The 21,346-nt window shown below is 46.7% G+C and overlaps 1 long non-coding RNA gene across 2 annotated transcripts in view; it reads right to left on the bottom strand.

The window, feature by feature from the left end:
* Positions 1 to 2,624: 2,624 nt before the first annotated feature.
* The window catches only part of LOC134353980 (uncharacterized), a 50,138-nt gene continuing 31,416 nt past the window's right edge, over positions 2,625 to 21,346 (bottom strand). For both annotated transcript variants that reach the window (XR_010019705.1, XR_010019706.1), the window contains exons 2-4: positions 18,466 to 18,671; positions 8,815 to 8,905; positions 2,625 to 3,656 (exon numbers count right to left, since the gene is read on the bottom strand). This is a non-coding gene — a long non-coding RNA (uncharacterized LOC134353980). The remainder of the gene's footprint in view (positions 3,657 to 8,814; positions 8,906 to 18,465; positions 18,672 to 21,346) is intronic.

Below are 21,346 nucleotides of genomic sequence, written 5' to 3'. Positions count from 1 at the left end.
TTGGAAAATAGATTGCACTTGTCTGTTTGGAAGTCCAGTGACAGGTATGTGACCTGATCTGCCCAAAATAGATAAGTGGGGTTAGCCAGTGCCTCAGTGTTGGCCCAGAGCAAGGACGCTGATATTGGTTTGCTTGGCCTTACAGTGAAAGTGGAGGATTTTGTACAAACTACACAGATAATTCTTTTCCTGTGCCCCATTAATATTTAGTCTGGGCAGATGCAGGAACATTTGGGAGGGCAGGAATCACTACTTCCCAGTAGGTTATCTGTGCCAAGATGAAAATCTTGATCCTCAGTATCCTTGTCCCCAGCTAACGAGAGAATGTGGCAGCACAGGAGGGTATATATGCTGGAATATGGTATACATACTGGGGAGCTCCTGGTTCTTCTGGACCGAGGGAACTCAGCAGGTCAAGCAGCATCTATGGAGAGAAATGGACAGGCCAAATGAAGGGGCTCAGCCTGAGCTGTTGTCTTCCCATTTCCCTCCATAGATGCTGCAGGACCGGCTGAGTTCCTTCAGCCAAGAGGGTTGGTGGAAGTAATGGTGAAAATGCCTTTTATCATTGGAAGGTGACCTTTGAGGGATGGGAAGTGGTCCATCTTTGCAGGGTATTATTGTGAGCCTCTGTTGTCTGCGTGAAATGGGGCCACTTGGTCATTTGTTTGTTATGTGCTGTATCGTACAATGTGGGAAATCATGGTCTTTCCATGACCATGATTGTTCTTGGCAAATTTTTCTACAGAAGTGGTTATCCATGACATTCTTCTGGGCAGTGTCTTTATAAGACAGATGACCCCAGCCATTACCAATACTCTTCGGAGGTTGTCTGCCTGGCGTCAGTGGTCGCATAACCAGGACCTGTGATATGCACCAGCTCCTCATATGACCATCCACCACCTGGGAAGGCTTCACCTTCATAGGGGGGGGGGCTAAGCAGGTGCTACACCTTGCCCAAGGGTGACCTGCAGGCTAGCAGAGGGAAGGAGCACCTTACACCTTCTTTGTTAGAGACATATCTCCACCCTGCCACCCCAAAGTAAGGTAGAAGACATATATTTTATGGGCATTGATTATGAGGGCCATCCTCTGATCTGCTTCAGAATATTCACTAGCACAGGTATATTCTGCATATAGAGGTTCAAGTGACTTTGTTTCTGGAGTATGCTGGCTGTAGATTGAGCAGTGGATTTGAGGTGAAAGTCTTTTGCAGGGTTGTCAATATCTGGAACTTGCTACTAGAGGAGATGGTGGAATTAGATGTAATCATGACATTTGGGGGATGTTTCACAAGCACTTGAGTGGGCAAGGCATAGACAGATATGGTTATACAGGCAAATGGGATTAGAGTAGGTGGGCTAAAAAGTTGGCATGGACATTGTGGGCCGAATGGCCTGTGTCTGAGAGTACAACTCTCACCCTGGAAAGGAGGGTTCAATCTGGTATCATTGTCCATTTACAGTCAGGATCACTCACAGTGTAGAGGAGAAAGATTGCTTTATGAGGGTAAGGGTTACCCATTTTATAAAGATATTGTTTTCTGCTTATTTTTATTACATTTATAGTTTCAATGAGGAACAGGACCTTCCAGCCCTTCAAGCAGTGCTGCCCAGTGACCCCCGATTCAACCCTAGCCTAATCATGGGACAATCTACAACGAGCAGTTAACCTGCTGACCAGTACAGCTTTGGACTATGTGAGAAAACCGGAGGACCCAGAGAAAACCCACACATTCCATGGGGAGGATGTACAGACTCCCTACAGGTGATGTCAGATTTGAACTTCGAACCCTGACGCCCCGAACTGCAATAGCGTCGCACTAACCACCACGCTAAAGTGGCGCCTTTATTAAGGGCAAGAGTCGCACACTTCCTAACTGCAGAGCCATTTCTTTAGTTCAGTGTTGAGGAACTTGCTGCAAAATTTTACAGAAGCGCTACCTGATCCAGAGGAAGGGACATTCACTGTGTAACTGTACAGAATCACAGGTCGTCCAGAGCAAGGCGGCTCGCAAGAGAAGCTGTCCAGGGTCGCTCTTTATACAGGGTAATAAAAACTCCCTGGGTGATGGGTGTTCCATTCCCATTTACGGAGACATGTTTACAAAGAGTCAAGATTCAAGATTGTTTATTGTATCCTTCAGTGCACGAGTGTAAAAATGAACAAAATGGTTCTTACTCCAGATCAGAAGCAGCATTAAAAAACACACAAGGAGCATAAAGAACACAATAAAAAAAAGAAACACAATGAAGATTCAAAGATTTATTTATTATCAAAATATGTATGCAGTGTACAACTCTGAGATTCACCTTCTCCAGATAGCCACGAGACAAAGAAAGCCATGGAAGTCAGTTCAGAGAGAAACAGCAATACCCACCAACACGATCATCCCCATCAAATCTCCCTCCCCCTGCACAAAAAGCTAACAGAATAACAACAAGAACATCGACCCCCAAACCCCCACTCCCTTGCACAAAAAAATCTAACAAAAAAGCGACAAGAATATCAGCACTCAAATCTCCCCCCCCACACAAAAAACTAACAAGAATGCAACAAGAAAGTTGGCCCCCCCCAGCCCCACTTCCCCACACGAAACGCAACAACGAATCTCCCTCCCCAGCACAAAAAACAGTGAAAACACAATAGAAAAACCATAAATATTCTGTAAATATGAAAGCCATCCTACAAAACACAATGTTATGGATGAAGACTGTATGTATGTAAAGTCATGCTAGGTGGTGTGTGTGTGTGTGTAGTGGTGGTGGGATGGGCCAATGGGTGAAGGTGTTGATCAGTCCTGATAGCTTGGGTGAAATAACTACTTTTAAGTCTAGTGGTACTGGCGTGGACACCATGTAGCCTCTTCCCTGATGGGAGTGGGACAAACGGTCCATAAGCAGATTGGGCAGGGTCCTTCATGATATTGCTGGCCTTTTCCCGGCACTTTTCTGGATATATGATAATGGGAAGGCTGGCGTCAGTGATGCGCTGCAAAGAAAGCAAAGGTGAGAACTCAGTACTCAGGAATATTGACTTTTAAGAAGGATGATTGGGAAGGAAAAGATGGAGGTGTAGATCTGACAATAACAAGGAAGATGATGTATAATTGCGAGAGGTTTAGACAATGCTGAGTCGATTAGGTTGAAGGTGATCATAGTGTGATAGGAGCTGTGTGTAAGTCTCTGTAACGAGGAAGAAGTTTCATGGGTCTGGAGAGCAGGACTGAAAACACTGACTATAAATAACTATACTAATCATTTATTTACAAAGAGAAAAAATTTGAACAAACTTTTAATGTTCCACCAAGTTACTCAAACTATAAATCTGAACGTTCAACGGACAGATAATTAGTTAAAAAGTGCGGGCGGAGCATATCTTCCCACTGGTTCTGTGCAGCATGGTTCAAAGCTTAATTTATTATCAAAATATGCATGCCGTATACATCTCTGAGATCCACCTTCTCCAGATAGCTACGTGTTACTCTTTATACACCCAAGGTGTTTGAAACTGGACACTAGGTGCTGTGGTGCACAGGCCAACCAGTGGGAAAAGAGCATCACAATCTTCAGATGAACCAATCGGTGACCAGCACGATAGATGCGGCTTTCGACCGGAAATAAACCATGCCTCCATGCAGATCCCAAACAGAACCCCTAGTGCAGAAAAGGGCAAAATTCAATGTATACAAAATGTATGGAGAAAGTTGATAATGTCTCCATACCAGAGCATTAGTATTAGGCGAACTAACAGGTTGGATGGTGATGAGCCTGAAGTGGTTAGAGTGAAGGTGGAATCTTTCAAAATCTCTAGACTCTAGGGAGGGACTGGAGGATCAAAATCTGCCAATGTAAGACCTGAGGAAACTAACTGAGTTCAGGAAGGGGAATAGCAAGTCTCACAGGCTTATTGGTCTTTGAGGAAGTATCATCATATCATGATGATCTGGCAGGAGATAACCCCGTGGCGTGGTTTTGTGATAACAACTTTTCCCTAAGTGTCTGCAGAATAAAAAAGCTGGTGAAGGGGAAGCAGTTCACATGCTTCTGTTTCTTTTATCAATGGAGTTGAGTTTGTGAGGGTTGAAGTTTCAGGTTCCCAAGAGTGAATCTCACCGGTAGCTTGTCCTGGACCAAGCACATGAACCCATGGCCAAGAAAGCTCACCATTTCCTCTACTTCCTCAGGAGGCTAAAGAAATCTGCCACGACCCCTTTGAGCCTCACCAACTTTTATCAATGCAGAATAGAAAGCATCCTACCTGGAGGTGTAACGGCTTTGGTATGGAAATCGCAAGAAATCTCAGGGAGTTGTGGACACAGCTCAGAACATCGCCGAATTCAGCATCTCCTCTGTGGACACTTTCCACATTTCTCACTGCCTCAGTTAAGCAGCCAGCATAGTCGAAGATCCCACCCACCCCAGACATGTTCTCTTCTCCCCTCTCCCATCATGCAGAGGATACATGCAGAGCAAGTGCCACATCTGCCTCTACACCTCCTCCCTCACTACCATTCAGGGCCCCAAAAGTCCTTGCAGATGAGATGACACTTCCCTGTGAGTTTGTTGGGGTTAACTACCGTATTTCGGTGTGGCCTCCTATATTTCGGTGAGATCCGATGTAAATTGGGAGACCGGTTCACTGAGCACCTATGCTCTGCCAGAAAAAGCAGGATCTCCCAGTGGCCACTTATTTTAATTCTACTTCCCGTTCTCATTCCAACATGTCAGTCCATGGCCTCCTCCACTGCTGCAATGAGGCCACACTCAGGTTGGAAGAGCAACACCTTATATTCTGCCTTGGTGGGCTTCAACCTGATGGCATGAACATCGATTTCTCGGACTTGAAACCACACCCCCCCCCCACCTCCCTTCACCATTTCACATTCCGATTTCTCTCTCTCACCTTATCTCCTTACCTGCCCATCACCTCCCTCAGGCGCTCTTCTCCCTTTTCTTTCTTCCATAGCCTTCTGTCCTCTCCTATTAGATTCCTCCTTCTCCAGCCTTTATAAACAATAGGTGCAGGAGTAGGCCAATCAGCCCTTCGAGCCAGCACCACCATTCACTGTGATCATGGCTGATCATCCACAATCAGTACCCTTTTCCTGACTTCTCCCCACTTTACTCCGCTATCTTTAAGAGCTCTATCTAACTCTTTTTTTGAAAGAATCCAGAGAATTGGCCTCCACTGCCTTCTGAGGCAGAGCATTCCACAGAACTACAACCCTCTGTGTGAAAAAGTTTTCCTCAACTGCGTTCTAAGTTGTCTACCCCTTATTCTTAAACTGTGGCCTCTGTGACCTGTCATCTCTTTCACTAAATGACTTCCCAGCTCTTTACTTCACCGTTCCCCCTTCTCCTGGTTTCACCTATCACCTACCCCCTGTACGTTTTCCCCTCCTCCCCCCCACCTTCTTGTTCTAACTTCTCATCTTTTTGTCCGGTCGTGATGTAGGGTCTCAGACTACAATGTTGACTGTTTACTCTTTTCCATCGTTCTACCTGACCTGCTGAGTTCCTCCAGCATTTGTGTGTGTTGCTTTGATTTCCAGTATCTGCAGATTTTCTCTTGTTTGTAGAAGATACAAAATCCTGAAAGAATGTACCATCAGGCTTAAGGACAGCTTCTAGACCACTGTTATAGCATTATTGAACAGTTCCCTTATACAATAAGAATAGACTATTGGCCTCACAATCTACCTGATATGATCTTGTACATTATTGTCTACCTGCATTGCACTTTCCCTGTGACTGTACTCTGCTATTCCTTTACCTTGTACTATCTCAATGCAGTGTTATAATCTGTATGATTTGTAAGCAAGACAACTTTGCTTTATACCTTGGTACATGAGACAATAATGAACCAATTTACTAATCTACCAAGTATCAGTCAGAGCAGATATTCGGGAAGGAGAGATAGATTTTCAAAAGGCATTTAACAGGGATCTACCCAGGAGATGACTTTGCAAGGTAAGTATTCATGTGGTTAGAGGCACTAAAATAAATGGAGAACTGGCTAACTAGCAGGAAGGTCTTGGCAGGCGGGCAACCGTCTGGTTTAATGAGCAGGCTGGCCTTCTGGTAATACGGTGACTCGCTTGGTTGGGGCTGCTTCTCCTGGTCCAACAAATGGTGCAGCTGTGTGTCCGAAACATTTTTTCTGACCCTGTTGGACACTGGCGATGTAAAATACTGCCTGTCTGGTTCATTGGTTGACTGATGAGGGGGAAACTGTGCGGCCTCGGCTGTTGCGTGGACCTGGCCCTCACTCCGTGATGTCATCTGTTACAGCCACCCAGGGGAGAAAGCGTCGGGGGCAGTGTGGGAGAGAACGGAGGCATGGCAGCAACTCTGGGATTCGTGCTGGGGTTGGGGGCTGGCCCCTGCAGACCAGACCTCCCGTCGACGCTGCCCTCCAGTGCTCGCTCCCTCGTAAACAAGCTAGTTTGGGGCGGCACGGTGAGCGCAGTGGTTAGCGCAACACTTTGCAGTGCAGGCGACCCAGGTTCATTTCTCGCCACTGTCTGTGAGGAGTTTGTACGTTCTCCCCGTGACTGCGTGTGTTTCCTCCGGGTGCTTCGGTTTCCTCCCACAGTCCAAAGACGTACTAGTGGGTAGGTTAATTGGTCATTGTAAATTATCCCGTGATTAGGCTTGGATTAAATTGTGGGGATTGCTGGGCTGGGTGGGTTCAGGGGCCAGGAGGGCCAACTCCGCACTGTATCGCAATAAATAAATAGATTGCCTTCATCTGCGGCTGACCTGGAGTGAGATGAGGAACTGCCGTGTGTTTGCTCTTGCAGAAACATGGCTCCAGGACAACATCCCATGTACCGCTGATCTTCAGACTTTATCAAAGTTGCTGGTGAACGCAGCAGGCCAGGTAGCATCTCTAGGAAGAGGTACAGTCAACGTTTCAGGCCGAGACCCTTCGTCAGGACTAACTGAAGGAAGAGTTAGTAAGTTGCGTTCCACCAGCAACTTTGATAAACTGTGTTGCTTGAATTTCCAGCATCTGCAGAATTCCTCTTGTTTGCGTAGCTGAATACATCTGTATGTATGAATGACAATTGAACGAACTTGAGGAAGCAACAAAACAGGATGAAGGGGGTTCCACAGAGGTCAGTGGTGAGCTGCGGCTGATTGGAGCGATTTAGAGCAAGAACACATATACTTCATGTTTGTCATGTCTGTGGATCATTTCGAACATCAGGGAAGTGCAACATGAAGGGGGAACCTGTGAAAGTGTCCACTTTGAAGGGAAACATGATTAAAGAGCATGATTTAAATGGAGGAAGATGGCAAAACGCTGAGGCCGGTGGGGATTTGTGGGTCCTTGTGCACAAAGCACCAGATGCCATCTTGCCGGTGGCCATGGGGTCTCCGGGGAGTCAGGGGGAGGCTAATAGAATGCAGGCTTTTGGCTCAGAGGAGCTGAAGTGTAAAAGTTACTGCAGGGCTCCAGTGAGACCAGATCCAGAGCACTGGAAAGAGCTTTAATCGTGTTACTTAAAGCAAGATACATTACACTGCACTGGTAATTGGTTTACAATTATCACATGTACCGAGGCACAGCGAAAACCTTTGGTTTTGATCCCATTCAGGCAGATAGTTTCACAACAACAATACTTTGAGGTAGTACAAGGGAGAAGCAGTAGCAGACTGGAGAATGTAGTATTACGGTTACAGAACACAGGAAGTGCAGTGTGGATAGGCCAAAAGGTGCAAGGACCATAACAAGGTAGACTGCGAGGTAAAGCGTTTCTGCTTATCACATAAGAGGTCTGTAAAGCTGTCCTTCAGCGTGGCAGTAGTGCACTTTCAAGCTCCTTTTCATTCTGCCGTCTTCCTTCTTCCTTTCCAGTCCTGAAGAAGAGTCTCGGCCCAAAACGTCGACTGCTTATTCATTTCTGTAGTTGCTACCTGACCTGTTGAGCTCCTCCTGCCTTTTGTGTGTGTGTGTGTGTGTGTGTGTGTGTGTGTGTGTGTGTGTGTGTGTGTTGCTTTGGATTTTCTGCCTGACGGAAGGTGGCAGGAGGGAGAAGAGAGAATGTCTGGGGTGAGTGGGGGGGGGTCTTTGATTATGCTGGCTGCTTTTCCGAAGCAGTAGGAGATGTGGACAGAGCCCACGGCGGGGAGTCCGGTTTCTGTGGTGAGCTGAGTTGTGTCCACGGCTCCGTGAAGTTCCTTGCAGTTGCCATACCAAGCCATCGCACATCAAAATAGGATGCTTTCTATAGGGTATCTGCAAAAACTGGCGCGGGTCAGTAGGAAAATATTGAATTTCCTTAGCCTTCTGAGGAAGCAGAGACACAGGTGTGCTTTCTCAGCTGTTGGTCCTGGTGGCTGGATCAGAGCAAATTGCTTATGTTTACACCATAAGACCAGAAGACGTACGAGCAAAATTAGGCCATTTGGCCCATCGAGTCTACTCCGCCATTTCATCATGGCTAATCCATTTCCCTCTCAGCCCCTACACCTAGGAATCTTGAGTTCTCGACCATCTCCACCTCAGCACCATTGACACGGAGAAGGGCATGTGCTCCACCTCACTTCCTGGTCAATGACCAGCTCTCTTGTTTTGGGGTAAGACATATTGTCTCGACACTGTGCCACTGGCTCTCTATCTCCTTCCGGTACTCTGTCCTGTGCTTATTTCAGATCTGGCCCGGTACAGTGGTATCGTCTGTGAACTTGTAAATGGAGCTGGAACAGAACAGTGAGTGGATGGGAAGTAAATTCAAAGGCCGAGAACACTGTCTTGTGGGGTACCAATGTTGGAGATAATTGTGTTGGAGGTGTTGCTGCCTACCTTTACTGATGGTCTATTGGTCAGAAAGCGAAGGATCCAGTTGCAGAAGGTAATGCTGATGCCAGGTCCAGGAATTTGGGGATCAGTTTATCTGGAATGATAGTTCAAAGTAAATTTTATTATCGAAGTACATATATGTCCCCATATACAACCCTTTGCTTCATTTGCTTGTGGGCATACTCAACAAATCTACAGAATAGTAACTATAACAGAATCAATGAAAGACTGTCCTACTAAGGTGCTCAACCAGAGTGCAGAAGACAACAAGTTGTGCAAATGCAAATATAAATAAAGAGAACATGATAAAAATAAATATCAAGAACATGAGATGAAGAGTCCTTGAAAGTGAGTCCATTGGTTGTGGAAACATTTCAGTGATGGGGCAAGTGAAGTTGAGTGAAGTTGAGTGAAGTTATCACCTCTGGTTCAAGAGCCTGATGGTTTAGGGGTAGTAAATGTTCCTGAACTTGGTGGTGCGAGTCCTGAGGCTCTTGTACCTTCTACCTGATGGCAGCAGCGAGAAGAGAGCCTGGTCTGGGTGATGGGGGGCCCTGATGATCAACGCTAGTTTCCTATGATAATGTTTCATGTAGATGTGCTCAATGGTTGGGAGGGCTTTACCCATGATGGTCTGGGTACAATCCACTACTCTTTTAGAATTGTACTGAAGGCAGAGCTTTAGTCAATAAATAGGAATTTGATGTAGCTCCAGATGTTCCAGAGATGAGTGTAGGGAGGCAGTTCACTGGAGGTTCATTGGGATGTCCTGGGAATAGAGGATTCTCTAATGAAGAAAGGTAGAGGTGGTTGGGTCTGTACTCATCTGAGCTTAGAAGATAGATTGTCTTATTAACATAGGAGGTTCTTCATTTTAAAAATAAACTTCATTCGTAAAAATACATAAGAAATCAGGACTGGGAAGGAAGGGAGAAGAAGCCAGAATAAGAAGGTAGACGTACAAGCTGGAAGGTGATAGGTGAGGGGGAAGGAGGGGGGACGCAGTGCCCACTGGCCTACCGCCCCCCTTCCTTTCCAGTCCTGGTGAAGGGTCTTGGTCTGAAACATCAATTTATCCCTCTCCATAGATGTTGCCTGACCTGTTGAATTTCCTCCATCGTTTTGTGTTGCTGCAGATTTCCAGCACCTGCAGAACCTCTTGTGTTTATGAACGCCGCTCATGGAGCACCTTAGAACAATGCATCCTCCCCCGCCCCCCCCCAAATGTTGTGGGGCAGATTGAGTAGATTGAAAGCAGATTGATTAGAGGATGGGAAGGGATAACAGCTACAGAGAAAGTGCAGTGCAGATAATCAATAAAGTGCAAGATCATAACGAGATAGATTGTGAGATCAAGAGTCCATTTTATCATACCAGGGAGCCCCATCTAATAGGCTTATAACAGAAAGAAAGAAGTGCCTGTGACCCTGGTGGTAGGTGCTTTTGTATCTCCTGCCCAATGGAAGAGGGAGGAAGAAAGAACATCATGGTGGGTGGGGTCTTTGATTATGTTGTTGGCTTTACTGAGGCAGTGAGACGTGTGGACAGATTCCATAAAGGGGAGGCTGCTTCCCATCATGTGCTGAGCGGTGTCCATGGCTCTCTGCAGTTCTTGTGGTCACATGCAGAGCTGTTACCATATCAAGCCGTGATACTTCCAGATAAACCCAGAAGGGATGAGGACCACGGCTTCAGTAGACCTCAGCCCTCCCCTGTGCCAAGGGTCTTGTCCATATCTGGAGTCAACGTTCAGTTGGAGAACAGAGCTGGGCTTCAGCTTTGTGCATGGCAGTGAGATCAGCCGTGGAGATGAAGGGTGAGGTTGGGACTTTCTGCTGGACCCAGGGAGATGTGTCTCACACCTCGTGATGCACTCACTGACCACTAAAAATACGTAGCTGTAAGAATAGCGGTGACTTATTCCTTGTTGCCTCAGTTCCTATTGCCACATCCAACCACATCTATCGCAACAACCACCTGATCTGGTGTTACACTTAGGGAGAAGTGGTCTTATGGGTTTAGGGAGTGCTGGGGAGAAAGAGTGGTCCTTTTCGGGCTGTGCTGTTGGAAGAGGCTTGGGGTGAGCTTGGAGACAAGGGCCTTTGTGGGTTAACACCTTGGGAGTGGTTGGGAGAAGGAGACCATGTAGGTTTAGGGCTTATTGGTCAGTGGTTAGACCGTTTTAGTAAAAATGGTAAATTAATAATTGTCACGTGTACCAACGTACAGTGAAAATCTTGTCTTGCATACTGTTCATGCAGATTAATTCCTTACAACGTTGTATCGAGGTAGTACAAGGATCAAGAAAAGAAGAGTCAAAGCTTCATTTATTATCAAAGAATGTATGCAGTATACAACCTTGAGAATTGTCTTCTCCAGATAGCCACAAAACAAAGAAAACCACGGGAATTCAAAGAAAAACATCAACCTCCCCCCCCCAACACACAAAAAAGCACTTACAAATTGCCCCAAATTACATCACGCAACAAGAGCATTAATCCACACCCCCTTCTCCCACACACACAGGCAAACAATTGGGTGAACTGCGAGAACATCAAATCCCGACCCCAAACCCCTACGCACAAAAAAAACTTATAGATCTGGCAAATTAAATCACTCACACTGCAATAAGAACGCAGCACCTCCCCACACAAAAAAATCAGGTCAAAATTATAAGGAGAGACTGTTTCGATTCGCTCGATCTAAAGGTTTCATTGATTTTTCGGATCTTAAGTTCCGATTCGTGGAAGATTTCAGTAAACCAATCTGGGACCAACGGGTCCGTTACAGATCCGTGATGTCGGAATTCTATAAGATGGATTTAAGACCAGCGCTGCTGTACCCTGCACGTCTAAGGATTCGCATGTTAGATGGAGCCCTTCGTTTTTTTGATTCTCCATCGGATGCCCAGAGTTATCTGGATCAACTTTCATCTTCAACATCTTAATTGCCTTTTTTTAATTATCTCCGTTGATCGGAGGCTGTGAGTTGGTTGGTTTTAACTTTTCTGTGCCCTATTTGGGCAGAAAAGTTTACTTTTGATTTCTTAATATGGCTGCTAAACTTTCTTTTTAACTGCGTCATTTCTTTCTTTTCCCAGGGGATTCTGGGTGGTTACTTCCCTTTTGTCATCTTACGTATTTCCTGTGCGGCCTTAAATTTTGTAGTTTTTTTAAAATTTTATTCTGTTTTGCTTTTTATAATCACTTTATGTTAATAATCCTATTTTTTTTGTTGCTGTGTCTATTCATGAGTTTGAGGTTTATTGTGGTTTTTTTTTAATATATATTTTCCGGCTTTTGTTCTGTTCTGTGTGTATTTTAATTGAGCTAACTTTTTTTTACTTATTTTTTTACTGTTTTACAATTAGCTGATCCTTTTCATATTTATACCTTTTTTTTAGGGAGCGTATACCGGAAGTCATGGGGGTAGTTTTAGCGCTTGCTTCTTTCTGGCGGGTCTGCTTTAGATTTTGCCTTGGGGTCTTGGGGTGGGGGGTGGTGGGAGGGGCTTCACGTTTTAGTTTGTTTCTCTTTGGGCTATATACATTATTGAAGTACTGGTTGCGTCCTTTTCCCCGGTATCTTTTGTATGTTCTGTTTCCTCTCCGGGTTTGTGGGTTGCGCCTATTGTCAATCCTCCTTGTTGTGGGTTGACTTTAGGATTTATGGAGTCTATTATTAATTTTGTCTCCTGGAATACTAATGGTCTTAATCATCCTATTAAAAGGAAAAAAGTTTTTAAAGTGTTCCGGAGACTTAAAGCACAAATTTTATTTTTACAAGAGACCCATGTACGGAGGGGGGACAGACTACGTTTTTTCAAATTCTGGAAGGAACAACAATTTCATTCGAACTCCAATGCTAAGATTCGAGGCGTCTCTATTTTTATAGATTCCTCAGTTACTTTTATACAACAGGATATTATCTCTGATCCGAATGGTAGATTTTTATTGGTTAGTGGTTTACTATTTAATAAAAAAGTAGTTTTGGTTAATGTTTATGCTCCTAATATGGATTGTCCGGAATTTTATAAATCATTGTTTGATCAGTTTCCGAATTTGAACGAGTTTTCATTGATTTGGGGCGGAGATCTTAATACCTGTTTATCTCCAGCTTTGGACCGTTCGGCTCCTTTACGGACTTTACCTAATAAATCTGCAAATTTGATTAATTTTTTCCTTTCTGATTCTGGGTCGACGGACATTTGGCGTTTTCTGCATCCTCAGGAAAAAGATTTTTCCTTCTTTTCACATGTTCAATCCATAAATCTAACACCTGTCCTCCGACGGCCACAAGACAGATCTCTCGAACACAGAGTCACAGCAGTGAGGGGGATAGACAAGGTGAAACCACACCAGATTGTAGAATAAATTGTTACAGTGCAGAGACAGTATAGTGCAGGTAATCAATAAGGTGCAAGATGGGGAGTGAGTGGTCAGTGGGGTAGAGACCCCAATGGGGAACGGGGTAGTGGGGGAGAGACCCCAATGGGGAGTGAGTGGTCAGTGGTGACGAGACCCCATTGGGGTGTCGGGGGGGTCAGTGGGGTAGAGACTCCATTGGGGAGTGAGAGGCAGTGGGGGAGAGGCACCAATGGGTAGTGAGTGGTCAGTGGGGTAGAGACCCCGATGGGGTAGTGGGAGAGAGACCCCACAGGGAGTGGGGCAGTGGGGAAGAGACCCCATTAGGGAGTGGAGTCAGTGGGGTAGAGACTCCAAGGGGGAGTGAGACGCAGTGGGGGAGAGGCACCAATGGGGTGTGGGGGAATCAGTGGGGAGAAACCCCAGTGGGGAGTTGGGGCAATGGGGTACTTGTCAAAAAGGCTCTGAGGTTTAGAAGATGCAGACTCTATCCCTCTTCTCTTCACCCCCATTCGTATCTCTCTGCTTATTCCACCTGCATTTGCCTTTCCTTTTCCATCTCCTCCTCCTCCTCCTGTTCCTGTCTTTCTGAAAGCGGCAGGGAAAGAGCTGCTTGCTTTATTAACTTTTGCCATGTCAGTGGTGGGGAGAGGAAAGGCTGCGATCTGGGGAGAAACTCGCGACGGCTGGAGGAGGCTGTGCTGCTAATGGTGTGTGCCCACTGGGACTCCAATGCCCTCAGCGCCTGCTCGTTCCCACAGCCCGCCCTCTCCAGCAGCCAGCGCTCGCCCGCGGGCTCTGCTGAACCAGCTGGCGGCTGGCATCAACCGCGGTCCTCAGCTGCTCGTACTGAAAGAAAGGGAAGGGTGGAGGGAGAGAGGTGGAGTGGAATGGAGTGAAAGCAGGGATCGGTGAGGGAAGGAGGCAGTTCAGCAGGACAGGGTGGAGAGCGAGGGCCGCCCCTGTGGGTGGGGGTGGGCTCGGAGGAGAGCTCAGCTATGTGCAGGGGACTCACTCATGCCCGGTGTGTGAATGGAGTCAGCGTTAGATCAGACACTGGGGCTGGGTCCTTGCCCTGAGCACAGCAGTGAAATCAGCCACTGAGATGGAGTTTGAGATCGGGTCTTCCTGCTTGGCACAGTGAGTTGTGTCTGACTGACTCGCCCATTTACCCGAAAGCAAAGGTTGGGCACAGTAAACAGAACTGCTGTGGCTTATCTCTGGTTACCTCAGTTTTCCCGTTACCACATATCAACCACACGTATTGCAATAACACGTGCATTTGATGTCTCCATCATTATACATGACCTCAGGAGGAAGGAGGATGCAACACTCACAACACGCTGGAGGAACTCAGCAGGCCGGGCAGCATCTGTGGGAAAGATCGGTTGACGTTTCAGGCCGGAACCCTTCGTCAGGACTGAAGAGGGAAGGGGCAGAGGCCCTGTAAAGAAGGTGGGGGAGGGTGGGAAGGAGAAGGCTGGGAGGTTCCAGGTGAAGAACCAGCAAGGGGAAAGATAAAGGGTGGGGGAGGGGAGGCAGGGAGGTGATGGGCAGGAAAGGTGAAGGAGGAACAGGGGAAAACACAATGGGTAGTAGAAGGAGGCGGAAACAAGAGGGAGGTGGTAGGCAGCTGGGGGAGGGGGCAGAGTGAAATAGGGATAGGTGAAGGGAGGGGGAGGGAATTACCGGAAGCTGGAGAATTCTATGTTCAACCACAGGGCTGGAGACTACCTAGACGGTATATGAGGTGTTGCTCCTCCAACCTGAGTTTAGCCTCATCATGGCAGTACAGGAGGCCATGTATGGACATATCTGAATGGGAGTGGGAAGCAGAATGGTCTGATATCACAGCAGACTGTGCCTCATTGCTCCAAAGACCATAAGAGCAGAATTAGGCCATTCAGCCCGTCAAATCTGCTCCACCATTCCATCATGGCTGATTCATTATCCCTCTCAACCCCACTCTCCTGCCTTCTCCCAGTAACCTTTGATGCCCGAACTAATCGAGAACCTATCAACCTCTACTCAGTTTTGATCTGGGGCCATTGGGGTGGCACAGTAGCACAGTGGTGAGCACAACGCTTTACAGTGCAGGCGAACCAGGTTCAGTTCCCGCTGCTGCCTGTAAGGAGTTTGTACGTTCTCCCCGTAACTGCGTGGATTTCCTCCAGGTGCTCTGGTTTCCTCCCACGGTCCAACGATGCACCGGTCGGTAGGTTAATCGTAAATTAAAAAATTCAAAATACACTTACTTTCGAAGAATATTATACAACCTTGAGATTTGTCTGCTTACAGGCAGCCACAAAGCAAGAAACCTGAAATAACCAAATTTAAAAACAGACCAACACCCGATGCACAGGGAAAAAGGGAAAAAAAACACAAATCATGCAAACAGCAGAAGCAAGCAATAGCATTCTGAACCAAATTGATCTGAATCCTCAGAGCAGGCCGGTGTTGGCCCAAGCCTCCGTCTCAATTCATCATATTGGTGGGGCAAATTATCCCGTGATTAGGGTCAGATTAAATTGGGGGATTGCAGGGAGGCACGGTTCGAAAGGCTGGAAGGGCCTGTTCTGTGCTGTATCTCAATAAATAAGTAAATTAATTAATAGACCCAGTGACTTGGCCTCCACAATAAACTCCACAGACTCACGGCCCTCTGGCTAAAGGGAATCCTGGCACTGGGTGTTGGCTGTGCGGAGTCGCCACATTCTCTCTAGGACAGTGTGGGTTTTCTCTGCATGTCCTTTGCCTTCCATATACCAACCGGTCTATTGGCTGCTGTCACTCACATTTTTGTGTGGGTTAACGGAACAGAGTGTCAGGGGAGGTGAGAGAGAATAGGTCGCAGGGGTAGAGGGCAACCAAGCAATGCTGAATGGGACTGGAGGGATTTTTTGCAGGGGCCGGCACGGTCCCAGTGGGCCGAGTGGTAGTCTTCTGTTGCTGTAGTAACAATAAGAGAGCCTGAAGGATGGAGTACCCCAAGTAATAGAGGAAATAGAGCACAAGGGCAAAATGGAAAACGGAGAGATTAGATTATTAGATGATGAGGATACTCAGTCCTCATTTATTGTCATTTAGAAAGGCTTGCAGTAAAAAATGATACAATGTTCCTCCAGAATGATATCGCAAGAAAGCCAGGACAAACCAAGACTAAAACTGACAAAACCACATAATTATAACATATAGTTACAACAGTGCAAAGCAATACCGTAATTTGATAAAGAACAGACCATGGGCACGGTAAAAAAAAGTCTCAAAGTGCCGATAGCCTCATCATCTCACGCAGACGGCAGAAGGGAGAAACTTTTCCTGCCATGAACCTCCAAGCGCTGCGAACTTGCCGATGGAGCACCATTGGAAGCACCTGACCGCAGCGGACTCTGAGTCCATCTGAAAACTTTGAGCCTCCGACCAGCCCTCCGACACTGAGCACCGAGCGCCAACCTCTGCCGAGCACTTCGACTCCACCCCGGCCGCTGAGCAACAAGCAAAGCCGAGGACTCGGGGCCTTCCCCTCCGGAGATTCTGGATCACACAGTAGCAGCGGCAGCGAAGCAGGCATTTCAGAAGTTTTACCAGATGTTCCTCGGTGCTCTCACGTCTGTCTCCATCAAATCAGGATTGTGCACGGCATCCTACTTGACAAATACCAGACATCACCATCAGAGTGGCCGCTGCGAGCTGCGTTGTGCCACCATCTTCTCCTCCCTCCTAAGAGAAGAGGCAACAGACCAACAGCAAGGCAAAGAGACAGTTCGATAGAGCACTAGGCCAAGTGCAAATCAATCTTAATGTGGGCTATGATCGGGCTGCAGCAGACAACATCCACCAGTGTATCACAGGGAATCCTGGGCCAAAGTGATGTGTTCCTAGGACACCTGCCTACAGTACTGTGCAAACAGCGAGGGTGTCTAAAACCTTTGTTCAGTATGGTATCTGTCGTCGTGGAGCGGAGAGAGAGCTTGTAAGTCTGGTGGGAGCAAAACAAGTTGGGAGTGGCAAGGGTGGAGCTTGGCAGGAGGTGTATGGGACAGGTGGCAAGGAAGGGGAGTGCCAGGGATGGGACTGAGCTGGGCGCAGACGATCTCAGCCTGAGACATTGTGCTGGAGACTTTTGCACAGTGCTGTAGTGATTTTATGTGTTGCTCTGTACTGCTGCTGCAAAAAAAAATCATGACATAGGTGAGTGATGATAAATCTGTTCTGATATGGGTCTCTATTGTTGATGGAGAGTGGGAAAGGGGGATCATAGTTGGGAAAAGGGGAAGGGAGAGGGGAGGGAGCTGGAAGCACCAGAGAGGCATTCTGCAATGATCAATAAACCAAGTGTTTGAAGTCAAATTCGTTTGCCTGGTGTCTCAGGCCTGGTGTGTCTGCACCTGCACCATCCCCCGCCCCGGCACTCCTTCTCTTCCACCTGACCCACACCCATCCCGCGGTGCTCCGCCATCACCATTCTCAACATCCTTTGCTCCTGCCAGATTTACAAACTCACTGTCTGCTCCACGTTGACAAATACGTTACTCTGCAAAAGTCTTAGGCACCCTGGCTATAAATACGTGCCGAAGACTTTTGCACAGTTCTGTATGTACTTGTACCACAATGTCTTCCAGGTCTATGGCACTCTCCAGGGCCCTGACATTCACCAAGCATGTTCAAAGGTTCATTTCATTATCAAAGTATGTACACAGAATACAACTCTGAGATTCATCTTCTCCAGATAGCCATGCACTACAGAAAAACCATGACAGTCATTGAAAGAAGATACACCAACCCCTCCCCCTCGTGAAAAAGAAAAAGAAACAGAGCTTGCAAACCCCGAACCCCCCCAACCCCTCCCTCACAGAAAAGCTAACAGATCACCCACCCAGACTTGGCAGCTAAAACCCCTAACCCTCAAGCACCCTCATACAAAAAACCAGCAACAATAACATCAAACCCCCAACCCCTCTCTCACACACAAAAATCTAACAAATTGCTCACAAGAAAAATCACCAACAAAAACATCAGACCCTAAATTCCCAACCCCTCTATCACCCAAAAAAGGTAACATATCACCCACCCGCCAATCAGCAACAAGAAAGAAAACACAGAAAAAGTGAAGGAGACCAATATAAACTGCAGTCCATACTGATAATCGCATACAGTGTGTCTCCAAATTTCGAAAACATCCTCCATCAGCATTAAAGGGAATGACAGCTCGAACTCAGTCCTTCCGTGGGGAGCGACCACCGACCTCTGGCCTGACATGGCCTCCTGATCCATGAAGAGCAACCACTGACCTGCCCTCCTCTGCATTTGCCTCGATGTTTCAATCTTCAACAACATTTCAATCAGCGATAAGTGGAGTCAATCATGGCTCCGCACCCCGTCTCTGGTCTCCTGCTCGAGACAACTTGCGCTCGCGGTCCTCTCCTGAAATTTCTTTTGGGGACAGCACAGTACTAGATCATTTGATCAAACTGTAAGTTGCAGGCTCCAACAGTTTCTGAAACACAATTAAGATAGAAAGAATAAGTAAAAGATGTAGAAAAAGTGAAATAATTGACTATCTGGAAGATGTCACCTGAAGAATCGTTGTTCGCCATCTTGACCAGAATTCTCCTAATGGGATATCCTGCCTGATTGAAATGACCAAAAATGCAACACCTCACTCTTGACGGAGTTAAACTCCATCTGCCATTCCTTGGCCCATTTTCCCAGTTGATCTAGACTCTGTTGAGATCTTAGATAACTGCCTTCACTGTCTATTGTACCACAAATTTTGGTGAGGATGCAGGTAGAGAGGCTGGTGAAGATGGCACTTGGCACATGTGCCTTCATTGGCTAGGGCATTAGCTGCATGAACTGGGACGTCACCAAGATGCTAGTGAGGCCACAGTTGGAATATATAGTGTGTACTGAGGATAACCTTACAGAAGAATGTAAATCATGAGGGGTGTAGAGAAGATGGACGATCGTGGTCTTTCTTGAAGAGTAGGGGAAGGTATAGATTTAGATAGGGAGGGTAACTTACTTAAAGGGGACCTGAGGGGCGACTTTTTCTCACAGAAATGGTGGGTCTATAGAAGGGGATTCAACAGAGGAAGTAGGTCTTTATAGTGTCCATGTATGTGTGCTCAGGGTATGTGTATGTGTGGATGTCCTTGTCTGCTTGACCCTACTGTTACATACCTCATGGATATCTTGTGACTGTCTTATGAGGATGATGTAATGGTCTTGCAAAGGTCACGTGATGACCTGTTCTCACCAGGTATATAAGTGTAGACCCCTGGTGACACAGTTAGTTTTCAGTTAGATCGTCAGTCAGATACTCCGCTACACTGCATATTAGTCACATGATGCAGTAGAGTTTTAAAACGGAGTTTTACTTTCCATTGTAAGGTACAGAAGTGTTGGGTGGGCAGTTTCACCAATAGCTGCCAGATTTGTTGATGTACCTTTTCAGTGGTATTGCAGAGTGAAGACGGGAACCTGAAGGAGTCATTTGGCGGTTTTGGGGAGGATTGGCTATTATTGAATTCGTTCAAGTAAGAGTGATCTGCATGAGATAACCTCTGCTAAAAGCAGCAGAAAGGTTGTGCAGTACCTAGTTTCTAGAGGAAAAGGTCAGAGCCTTTAAACCGTTTTATTTCCGTTGTCGTGAGTCCTGCGGACAAGGCAGGTTCCGGCTGGGATCGGCAGTGACGTCGTGTCTTCAAGGGATTCTTTACGTCAGGGAAGTCTCTCCTAATTGACTGTATAAATATCTTGGACTTTCAAATTTACCATTCTAAGAACTGTGTTCCAATTTACCACTTTAATACTGTGTTCGCATTTACCGCTTTAAGAACTGGTACTGAGTTTAGCGGTTTGTTAAATGGCCGCATAGCAGTTTACTTCTGGTTAAGGTTTTCGTTTGTTTGTCCTTTTACTAATTTTGAGCAGAGTTTAATAAATGTTTATTTGTTTATAAAACCTGACTCAATTCTATATTCATTGTTGCTGGTCGCATGACACTACCCAGAGCTGAACTGCAGACGTCTTTGCTCTCAGGAACTCTTCGCCATGGCAAGGTGATGGTCCTCAGAGAAGTAAGGTCATGTTGTTAAGATCAAGTGGGAGGTTTCAGACAAACTGCGATCCAATGACGACCTTGATGGTGGAGCAGGTGGAAGATGATGACACGTCAGAATGGCAGTGAGGGCGGAGGAAGACTGCAGCAGCGAAGGGTCCCAGTTGTCTTGTTTTCCGTGTCACCGGACCCTGACTCTGATCTGTAAAGGACTGCGTGGTGGCTGCCCGTGAATTAGCCTCCCCACTTCAAGCAAGGTCAAACTCAGGCATTCTCCATTAAGGGAATCCACCCCAACCTCCCAGAATAAGTCCCTTGGTGATCACTAGGTGGTGAAGGGGGTAGGATCGTGAGGACTGAAAGAAGTCACGAGCTTGCACGTTGGGTGGTGGGTGGTTCATTCAGTCATTGGGCTCTTGGACTGAGGCAGAAGGAGATCTTCAGCAGCTGCATCCATGACTAAGCAGCCCTAATTTGGATCCATTCTGCTCACCCCATTGTGGCGGACGGAGTGGAGGTGAAACCCGATGCAGATTGGGGGACCGCTTCGTCGAGCACCTCCACTCCATCTGCCACAACAGACAGGATCTCCCGGTAGCCACCCACTTCAACTCTGCTTCCCATTCCCATTCAGATATGTCCATACATAGCCTCCTCTACTGCCATGATGAGGCTAAACTCAGGTTGGAGGAGCAACACCTCATATACCGTCTAGGTAGTCTCCAGCCCCTTGGTATGAACATAGAATTCTCCAACTTCCAGTAATTCCCTCCCCCTCCCTTCTTCTATCCCTATTTGACTCTGCCCCCTCCCCCAGCTCCCTCATGGTTCTGCCTCCTTCTTCTACTACCCATTGTTTTCAGGGCTATGACGTCATTGCTTCCCCTCCCCCACTCCTTTGTCTTTCAAATTACTGGTCTTTCAACTGACGCTACAAGCATTCTTCAAATCCTTCCCCATCTTTCATTCTTCAATCCTGACGAAGGGTTCCAGCCCGAAACGTCGACTCATCATTTCTGACTGATGCTGCCCGACCTGCTGAGTTCATCCAGCGTACTGAAAGTGTTGCTTTACTCCTTTTTTTTTGCTATTTTGCGCAATTTTGATCA

This window comes from Mobula hypostoma, chromosome 11 (assembly GCF_963921235.1).
Source record: "Mobula hypostoma chromosome 11, sMobHyp1.1, whole genome shotgun sequence".
Taxonomy (NCBI): Eukaryota; Metazoa; Chordata; class Chondrichthyes; order Myliobatiformes; family Myliobatidae; genus Mobula; species Mobula hypostoma.
This window is presented reverse-complemented; position numbering and strand designations above follow the sequence as displayed.